The sequence below is a fragment of the Oncorhynchus masou genome, unplaced genomic scaffold, assembly GCF_036934945.1.
Source record: "Oncorhynchus masou masou isolate Uvic2021 unplaced genomic scaffold, UVic_Omas_1.1 unplaced_scaffold_1054, whole genome shotgun sequence".
NCBI lineage: Eukaryota > Metazoa > Chordata > Actinopteri > Salmoniformes > Salmonidae > Oncorhynchus > Oncorhynchus masou.
Genome location: NW_027000247.1, coordinates 20,052 through 29,585, shown reverse-complemented (window position 1 = coordinate 29,585; position 9,534 = coordinate 20,052). Strand labels below are relative to the sequence as shown.

The 9,534-nt window shown below is 38.6% G+C and overlaps 11 non-coding genes across 11 annotated transcripts; all 11 read right to left on the bottom strand.

Annotated features, from left to right (window-relative positions):
• Positions 1–150: 150 nt before the first annotated feature.
• On the bottom strand, positions 151–223 carry trnam-cau (transfer RNA methionine (anticodon CAU)). The gene has a single exon. It is a non-coding gene; the product is annotated as a tRNA-Met (tRNA).
• Positions 224–506: 283 nt separating this feature from the next.
• trnam-cau (transfer RNA methionine (anticodon CAU)) lies at positions 507–579 on the bottom strand. The gene has a single exon. It is a non-coding gene; the product is annotated as a tRNA-Met (tRNA).
• Positions 580–1,911: 1,332 nt separating this feature from the next.
• On the bottom strand, positions 1,912–1,984 carry trnam-cau (transfer RNA methionine (anticodon CAU)). The gene has a single exon. It is a non-coding gene; the product is annotated as a tRNA-Met (tRNA).
• Positions 1,985–2,262: 278 nt separating this feature from the next.
• trnam-cau (transfer RNA methionine (anticodon CAU)) lies at positions 2,263–2,335 on the bottom strand. Its single transcript has one exon. It is a non-coding gene; the product is annotated as a tRNA-Met (tRNA).
• Positions 2,336–2,969: 634 nt separating this feature from the next.
• Positions 2,970–3,042, bottom strand: trnam-cau (transfer RNA methionine (anticodon CAU)). Its single transcript has one exon. It is a non-coding gene; the product is annotated as a tRNA-Met (tRNA).
• Positions 3,043–3,675: 633 nt separating this feature from the next.
• trnam-cau (transfer RNA methionine (anticodon CAU)) lies at positions 3,676–3,748 on the bottom strand. The gene has a single exon. It is a non-coding gene; the product is annotated as a tRNA-Met (tRNA).
• Positions 3,749–5,094: 1,346 nt separating this feature from the next.
• On the bottom strand, positions 5,095–5,167 carry trnam-cau (transfer RNA methionine (anticodon CAU)). The gene has a single exon. It is a non-coding gene; the product is annotated as a tRNA-Met (tRNA).
• A 285-nt stretch (positions 5,168–5,452) lies between these two features.
• Positions 5,453–5,525, bottom strand: trnam-cau (transfer RNA methionine (anticodon CAU)). Its single transcript has one exon. It is a non-coding gene; the product is annotated as a tRNA-Met (tRNA).
• Positions 5,526–8,283: 2,758 nt separating this feature from the next.
• Positions 8,284–8,356, bottom strand: trnam-cau (transfer RNA methionine (anticodon CAU)). The gene has a single exon. It is a non-coding gene; the product is annotated as a tRNA-Met (tRNA).
• Positions 8,357–8,640: 284 nt separating this feature from the next.
• trnam-cau (transfer RNA methionine (anticodon CAU)) lies at positions 8,641–8,713 on the bottom strand. Its single transcript has one exon. It is a non-coding gene; the product is annotated as a tRNA-Met (tRNA).
• A 283-nt stretch (positions 8,714–8,996) lies between these two features.
• On the bottom strand, positions 8,997–9,069 carry trnam-cau (transfer RNA methionine (anticodon CAU)). Its single transcript has one exon. It is a non-coding gene; the product is annotated as a tRNA-Met (tRNA).
• Between the last annotated feature and the right edge of the window lie 465 nt (positions 9,070–9,534).

Sequence of the window (9,534 nt, the reverse complement as noted above, 5' to 3'; positions counted from 1 at the left end):
AAAGATTGATTTCATTCTAAAGTAATACATATCGATATGAACCTTAAGATGTGGTATCCACCTTGACGAAAGTATGTATTGTATGAAAGTCCAAAATATCAGTGAATTCATTTTCACCTTCAGCCAACACTGTCTTTGTAAATGCTTTGCTGCCTCGTGTGAGGATCGAACTCACGACCTTCAGATTATGAGACTGACGCGCTACCTACTGCGCTAACGAGGCCCTTCTTGGTAACATGTCCAAAAATAAGAAAAAAAATATCGATACCGAACTTCAGATTTTGACAGTGATGTTGAAACCACCGTGCCAAAATGTATGTATGGTCTGAAATTCTACAACCCCTGAGACAAAAAGATTGATTTCATTCTAAAGTAATACATATCGATATGGACCTTAAGATGTGGTATCCACCTTGACAAAAGTATGTATTGTGTGAAAGTCCAAAAGGACAGTGAATTAATTTTCACTTCATCTTCAGCCAACACTGTCTTTGTAAATGCTTTGCTGCCTCGTGTGAGGATCGAACTCACGACCTTCAGATTATGAGACTGACGCGCTACCTACTGCGCTAACGAGGCCCTTCTTGTAAAAATATCCAAAAATAAGAAAAAAATATCGATACCGAACTTCAGATTTTGACAGTGATGTTGAAACCACCGTGCCAAAATGAATGTATGGTCTGAAATTCTACAACCCCTGAGACAAAAAGATTGATTTCATTCTAAAGTAATACATATCGATATGAACCTTAAGATGTGGTATCCACCTTGACGAAAGTATGTATTGTGTGAAAGTCCAAAATAGCAGTGAATTCATTTTCACCTTCAGCCAACACTGTCTTTGTAAATGCTTTGCTGCCTCGTGTGAGGATCGAACTCACGACATTCAGATTATGAGACTGACGCGCTACCTACTGCGCTAACGAGACCCTTCTTGTAAAAATGTCCAAAAATAAGAAAAAAAATATCGATACCGAACTTCAGATTTTGACAGTGATGTTGAAACCAACGTGCCAAAATCTATGTATGGTCTGAAATTCTACAACCCCTGAGACAAAAAGATTGATTTCATTATAAAGTAATACATATCGATATGAACCTTAAGATGTGGTATCCACCTTGACGAAAGTATGTATTGTGTGAAAGTCCAAAATAGCAGTGAATTCATTTTCACCTTCATTCAACACTGTCTTTGTAAATGCTTTGCTGCCTCGTGTGAGGATCGAGATCACGACCTTCAGATTATGAGACTGACGCGCTACCTACTGCGCTAACGAGGCCCTTCTTGGAAAAATGTCCAAAAATAAGAAAAAAAAGTTGATACCGAACTTCAGATTTTGACAGTGATGTTGAAACCACCGTGCCAAAATGTATGTATGGTCTGAAATTCTACAACCCCTGAGACAAAAAGATTGATTTCATTCTAAAGTAATACATATCGATATGGACCTTAAGATGTGGTATCCACCTTGACAAAAGTATGTATTGTGTGAAAGTCCAAAAGGACAGTGAATTAATTTTCACTTCATCTTCAGCCAACACTGTCTTTGTAAATGCTTTGCTGCCTCGTGTGAGGATCGAACTCACGACCTTCAGATTATGAGACTGACGCGCGACCTACTGCGCTAACGAGGCCCTTCTTGTAAAAATATCCAAAAATAAGAAAAAAATATCGATACCGAACTTCAGATTTTGACAGTGATGTTGAAACCACCGTGCCAAAATGTATGTATGGTCTGAAATTCTACACCCCTGAGACAAAAAGATTGATTTCATTCTAAAGTAATACATATCGATATGAACCTTAAGATGTGGTATCCACCTTGACGAAAGTATGTATTGTGTGAAAGTCCAAAATAGCAGTGAATTCATTTTCACCTTCAGCCAACACTGTCTTTGTAAATGCTTTGCTGCCTCGTGTGAGGATCGAACTCACGACATTCAGATTATGAGACTGACGCGCTACCTACTGCGCTAACGAGGCCCTTCTTGGAAAAATTTCCAAAAATAAGAAAAAAAATATCGATACCGAACTTCAGATTTTGACAGTGATGTTGAAACCACCGTGCCAAAATCTATGTATGGTCTGAAATTCTACAACCCCTGAGACAAAAAGATTGATTTCATTATAAAGTAATACATATCGATATGAACCTTAAGATGTGGTATCCACCTTGACGAAAGTATGTATTGTGTGAAAGTCCAAAATAGCAGTGAATTCATTTTCACCTTCAGCCAACACTGTCTTTGTAAATGCTTTGCTGCCTCGTGTGAGGATCGAACTCACGACCTTCAGATTATGAGACTGACGCGCTACCTACTGCGCTAACGAGGCCCTTCTTGGAAAAATGTCCAAAAATAAGAAAAAAAATATCGATACCGAACTTCAGATTTTGACAGTGATGTTGAAACCACCGTGCCAAAATGTATGTATGGTCTGACATTCTACAACCCCTGAGACAAAAAGATTGATTTCATTCTAAAGTAATACATATCGATATGGACCTTAAGATGTGGTATCCACCTTGACGAAAGTATGTATTGTGTGAAAGTCCAAAATGACAGTGAATTAATTTTCACTTCATCTTCAGCCAACACTGTCTTTGTAAATGCTTTGCTGCCTCGTGTGAGGATCGAGATCACGACCTTCAGATTATGAGACTGACGCGCTACCTACTGCGCTAACGAGGCCCTTCTTGGAAAAATGTCCAAAAATAAGAAAAAAAATATCGATACCGAACTTCAGATTTTGACAGTGATGTTGAAACCACCGTGCCAAAATCTATGTATGGTCTGAAATTCTACAACCCCTGAGACAAAAAGATTGATTTCATTATAAAGTAATACATATCGATATGAACCTTAAGATGTGGTATCCACCTTGACGAAAGTATGTATTGTGTGAAAGTCCAAAATAGCAGTGAATTCATTTTCACCTTCAGCCAACACTGTCTTTGTAAATGCTTTGCTGCCTCGTGTGAGGATCGAACTCACGACCTTCAGATTATGAGACTGACGCGCTACCTACTGCGCTAACGAGGCCCTTCTTGGAAAAATGTCCAAAAATAAGAAAAAAATATCGATACCGAACTTCAGATTTTGACAGTGATGTTGAAACCACCGTGCCAAAATCTATGTATGGTCTGAAATTCTACAACCCCTGAGACAAAAAGATTGATTTCATTCTAAAGTAATACATATCGATATGGACCTTAAGATGTGGTATCCACCTTGACGAAAGTATGTATTGTGTGAAAGTCCAAAATAGCAGTGAATTCATTTTCACCTTCAGGCAACACTGTCTTTGTAAATCCTTTCTGCCTCGTGTGAGGATCGAGATCACGACCTTCAGATTATGAGACTGACGCGCGACCAACTGCGCTAACGAGGCCCTTCTTGTAAAAATGTCCAAAAATAAGAAAAAAAATATCGATACCGAACTTCAGATTTTGACAGTGATGTTGAAACCACCGTGCCAAAATCTATGTATGGTCTGAAATTCTACAACCCCTGAGACAAAAAGATTGATTTCATTCTAAAGTAATACATATCGATATGAACCTTAAGATGTGGTATCCACCTTGACAAAAGTATGTATTGTGTGAAAGTCCAAAACGACAGTGAATTCATTTTCACTTCCATCTTCAGCCAACACTGTCTTTTTAAAAGCTTTGCTGCCCCGTGTGAGGATCGAACTCACGACCTTCAGATTATGAGACTGACGCGCTACCTACTGCGCTAACGAGGCCCTTCTTGATAACATGTCCAAAAATAAGAAAAAAATGTTGATACCGAACTTCAGATTTTGACAGTGATGTTGAAACCACCGTGCCAAAATGTATGTATGGTCTGAAATTCTACAACCCCTGAGACAAAAAGATTGATTTCATTATAAAGTAATACATAACGATATGGACCTTAAGATGTGGTATCCACCTTGACAAAAGTATGTATTGTGTGAAAGTCCAAAATAGCAGTGAATTCATTTTCAACCTTCAGGCAACACTGTCTTTGTAAATGCTTTGCTGCCTCGTTTGAGGATCGAGATCACGACCTTCAGATTATGAGACTGACGCGCGACCTACTGCGCTAACGAGGCCCTTCTTGTAAAAATATCCAAAAATAAGAAAAAAAATATCGATACCGAACTTCAGATTTTGACAGTGATGTTGAAACCACCGTGCCAAAATATATGTATGGTCTGAAATTCTACAACCCCTGAGACAAAAAGATTGATTTCATTCTAAAGTAATACATATCGATATGGACCTTAAGATGTGGTATCCACCTTGACAAAAGTATGTATTGTGTGAAATGTCCAAAACGACAGTGAATTCATTTTCACTTCATCTTCAGCCAACACTGTCTTTTTAAAAGCTTTGCTGCCCCGTGTGAGGATCAAACTCACGACATTCAGATTATGAGACTGACGCGCTACCTACTGCGCTAACGAGGCCCTTCTGGTAAAAATGTCCAAAAATAAGAAAAAAAATATCGATACCGAACTTCAGATTTTGACAGTGATGTTGAAACCACCGTGCCAAAATGTATGTATGGTCTGAAATTCTACAACCCCTGAGACAAAAAGATTGATTTCATTCTAAAGTAATACATATCGATATGGACCTTAAGATGTGGTATCCACCTTGACAAAAGTATGTATTGTGTGAATGTCCAAAACGACAGTGAATTCATTTTCACTTCATCTTCAGCCAACACTGTCTTTTTAAAAGCTTTGCTGCCCCGTGTGAGGATCAAACTCACGACATTCAGATTATGAGACTGACGCGCTACCTACTGCGCTAACGAGGCCCTTCTTGGAAAAATGTCCAAAAATAAGAAAAAAATATCGATACCGAACTTCAGATTTTGACAGTGATGTTGAAACCACCGTGCCAAAATCTATGTATGGTCTGAAATTCTACAACCCCTGAGACAAAAAGATTGATTTCATTATAAAGTAATACATATCGATATGAACCTTAAGATGTGGTATCCACCTTGACAAAGTATGTATTGTGTGAAAGTCCAAAACGACAGTGAATTCATTTTCACTTCCATCTTCAGCCAACACTGTCTTTGTAAATGCTTTGCTGCCCCGTGTGAGGATCGAACTCACGACCTTCAGATTATGAGACTGACGCGCTACCTACTGCGCTAACGAGGCCCTTCTTGGAAAAATGTCCAAAAATAAGAAAAAAAAATATCGATACCGAACTTCAGATTTTGACAGTGATGTTGAAACCACCGTGCCAAAATCTATGTATGGTCTGAAATTCTACAACCCCTGAGACAAAAAGATTGATTTCATTCTAAAGTAATACATATCGATATGGACCTTAAGATGTGGTATCCACCTTGACAAAAGTATGTATTGTGTGAAAGTCCAAAACGACAGTGAATTCATTTTCACTTCCATCTTCAGCCAACACTGTCTTTTTAAAAGCTTTGCTGCCCCGTGTGAGGATCGAACTCACGACCTTCAGATTATGAGACTGACGCGCTACCTACTGCGCTAACGAGGCCCTTCTTGGTAACATGTCCAAAAATAAGAAAAAAAATGTTGATACCGAACTTCAGATTTTGACAGTGATGTTGAAACCACCGTGCCAAAATGTATGTATGGTCTGAAATTCTACAACCCCTGAGACAAAAAGATTGATTTCATTATAAAGTAATACATATCGATATGGACCTTAAGATGTGGTATCCACCTTGACGAAAGTATGTATTGTGTGAAAGTCCAAAATAGCAGTGAATTCATTTTCACCTTCAGGCAACACTGTCTTTGTAAATGCTTTGCTGCCTCGTGTGAGGATCGAGATCACGACCTTCAGATTATGAGACTGACGCGCGACCTACTGCGCTAACGAGGCCCTTCTTGTAAAAATGTCCAAAAATAAGAAAAAAAATATCGATACCGAACTTCAGATTTTGACAGTGATGTTGAAACCACCGTGCCAAAATGTATGTATGGTCTGAAATTCTACAACCCCTGAGACAAAAAGATTGATTTCATTCTAAAGTAATACATATCGATATGGACCTTAAGATGTGGTATCCACCTTGACAAAAGTATGTATTGTGTGAAAGTCCAAAACGACAGTGAATTCATTTTCACTTCCATCTTCAGCCAACACTGTCTTTTAAAAGCTTTGCTGCCCGTGTGAGGATCGAACTCACGACCTTCAGATTATGAGACTGACGCGCTACCTACTGCGCTAACGAGGCCCTTCTTGTAAAAATGTCCAAAAATAAGAAAAAAAATATCGATACCGAACTTCAGATTTTGACAGTGATGTTGAAACCACCGTGCCAAAATCTATGTATGGTCTGAAATTCTACAACCCCTGAGACAAAAAGATTGATTTCATTATAAAGTAATACATATCGATATGGACCTTAAGATGTGGTATCCACCTTGACGAAAGTATGTATTGTGTGAAAGTCCAAAATAGCAGTGAATTCATTTTCACCTTCAGCCAACACTGTCTTTGTAAATGCTTTGCTGCCTCGTGTGAGGATCGAGATCACGACCTTCAGATTATGAGACTGACGCGCGACCTACTGCGCTAACGAGGCCCTTCTTGTAAAAATGTCCAAAAATAAGAAAAAAATATCGATACCGAACTTCAGATTTTGACAGTAATGTTGAAACCACCGTGCCAAAATGTATGTATGGTCTGAAATTCTACAACCCCTGAGACAAAAAGATTGATTTCATTCTAAAGTAATACATAACGATATGGACCTTAAGATGTGGTATCCACCTTGACAAAAGTATGTATTGTGTGAAAGTCCAAAACGACAGTGAAATCATTTTCACTTCATCTTCAGCCAACACTGTCTTTTTAAAAGCTTTGCTGCCCCGTGTGAGGATCAAACTCACGACCTTCAGATTATGAGACTGACGCGCTACCTACTGCGCTAACAAGGCCATTCTTGTAAAAATGTCCAAAAATAAGAAAAAAAATATCGATACCGAACTTCAGATTTTGACAGTGATGTTGAAACCACCGTGCCAAAATGTATGTATGGTCTGAAATTCTACAACCCCTGAGACAAAAAGATTGATTTCATTCTAAAGTAATACATATCGATATGGACCTTAAGATGTGGTATCCACCTTGACAAAAGTATGTATTGTGTGAAAGTCCAAAATGACAGTGAATTCATTTTCACTTCATCTTCAGCCAACACTGTCTTTTTAAAAGCTTTGCTGCCCCGTGTGAGGATCGAACTCACGACCTTCAGATTATGAGACTGACGCGCTACCTACTGCGCTAACTAGGCCCTTCTTGGAAAAATGTCCAAAAATAAGAAAAAAAATATCGATACCGAACTTCAGATTTTGACAGTGATGTTGAAACCACTGTGCCAAAATCTATGTATGGTCTGAAATTCTACAACCCCTGAGACAAAAAGATTGATTTCATTATAAAGTAATACATATCGATATGAACCTTAAGATGTGGTATCCACCTTGACAAAAGTATGTATTGTGTGAAAGTCCAAAACGACAGTGAATTCATTTTCACTTCCATCTTCAGCCAACACTGTCTTTTTAAAAGCTTTGCTGCCCCGTGTGAGGATCGAACTCACGACCTTCAGATTATGAGACTGACGCACTACCTACTGCGCTAACGAGGCCCTTCTTGGTAACATGTCCAAAAATAAGAAAAAAATGTTGATACCGAACTTCAGATTTTGACAGTGATGTTGAAACCACCGTGCCAAAATGTATGTATGGTCTGAAATTCTACAACCCCTGAGACAAAAAGATTGATTTCATTCTAAAGTAATACATAACGATATGGACCTTAAGATGTGGTATCCACCTTGACGAAAGTATGTATTGTGTGAAAGTCCAAAATAGCAGTGAATTCATTTTCACCTTCAGGCAACACTGTCTTTGTAAATGCTTTGCTGCCTCGTGTGAGGATCGAGATCACGACCTTCAGATTATGAGACTGACGCGCGACCTACTGCGCTAACGAGGCCCTTCTTGTAAAAATGTCCAAAAATAAGAAAAGAAATATCGATACCGAACTTCAGATTTTGACAGTGATGTTGAAACCACCGTGCCAAAATGTATGTATGGTCTGAAATTCTACAACCCCTGAGACAAAAAGATTGATTTCATTCTAAAGTAATACATATCAATATGGACCTTAAGATGTGGTATCCACCTTGACAAAAGTATGTATTGTGTGAAAGTCCAAAACGACAGTGAATTCATTTTCACTTCATCTTCAGCCAACACTGTCTTTTTAAAAGCTTTGCTGCCCCGTGTGAGGATCAAACTCACGACCTTCAGATTATGAGACTGACGCGCTACCTACTGCGCTAACGAGGCCCTTCTTGTAAAAATGTCCAAAAATAAGAAAAAAAATATCGATACCGAACTTCAGATTTTGACAGTGATGTTGAAACCACCGTGCCAAAATGTATGTATGGTCTGAAATTCTACAACCCCTGAGACAAAAAGATTGATTTCATTCTAAAGTAATACATATCGATATGGACCTTAAGATGTGGTATCCACCTTGACAAAAGTATGTATTGTGTGAAAGTCCAAAACGACAGTGAATTCATTTTCACTTCCATCTTCAGCCAACACTGTCTTTTTAAAAGCTTTGCTGCCCCGTGTGAGGATCGAACTCACGACCTTCAGATTATGAGACTGACGCGCTACCTACTGCGCTAACAAGGCCATTCTTGTAAAAATGTCCAAAAATAAGAAAAAAAATATCGATACCGAACTTCAGATTTTGACAGTGATGTTGAAACCACCGTGCCAAAATGTATGTATGGTCTGAAATTCTACAACCCCTGAGACAAAAAGATTGATTTCATTCTAAAGTAATACATATCGATATGGACCTTAAGATGTGGTATCCACCTTGACAAAAGTATGTATTGTGTGAAAGTCCAAAACGACAGTGAATTCATTTTCACTTCCATCTTCAGCCAACACTGTCTTTTTAAAGCTTTGCTGCCCCGTGTGAGGATCGAACTCACGACCTTCAGATTATGAGACTGACGCGCTACCTACTGCGCTAACGAGGCCCTTCTTGGAAAAATATCCAAAAATAAGAAAAAAAATGTTGATACCGAACTTCAGATTTTGACAGTGATGTTGAAACCACTGTGCCAAAATGTATGTATGGTCTGAAATTCTACAACCCCTGAGACAAAAAGATTGATTTCATTATAAAGTAATACATATCGATATGGACCTTAAGATGTGGTATCCACCTTGACGAAAGTATGTATTGTGTGAAAGTCCAAAATAGCAGTGAATTCATTTTCACCTTCAGGCAACACTGTCTTTGTAAATGCTTTGCTGCCTCGTGTGAGGATTGAGATCACGACCTTCAGATTATGAGACTGACGCGCGACCTACTGCGCTAACGAGGCCCTTCTTGTAAAAATGTCCAAAAATAAGAAAAAAAATATCGATACCGAACTTCAGATTTTGACAGTGATGTTGAAACCACCGTGCCAAAATGTATGTATGGTCTGAAATTCTAC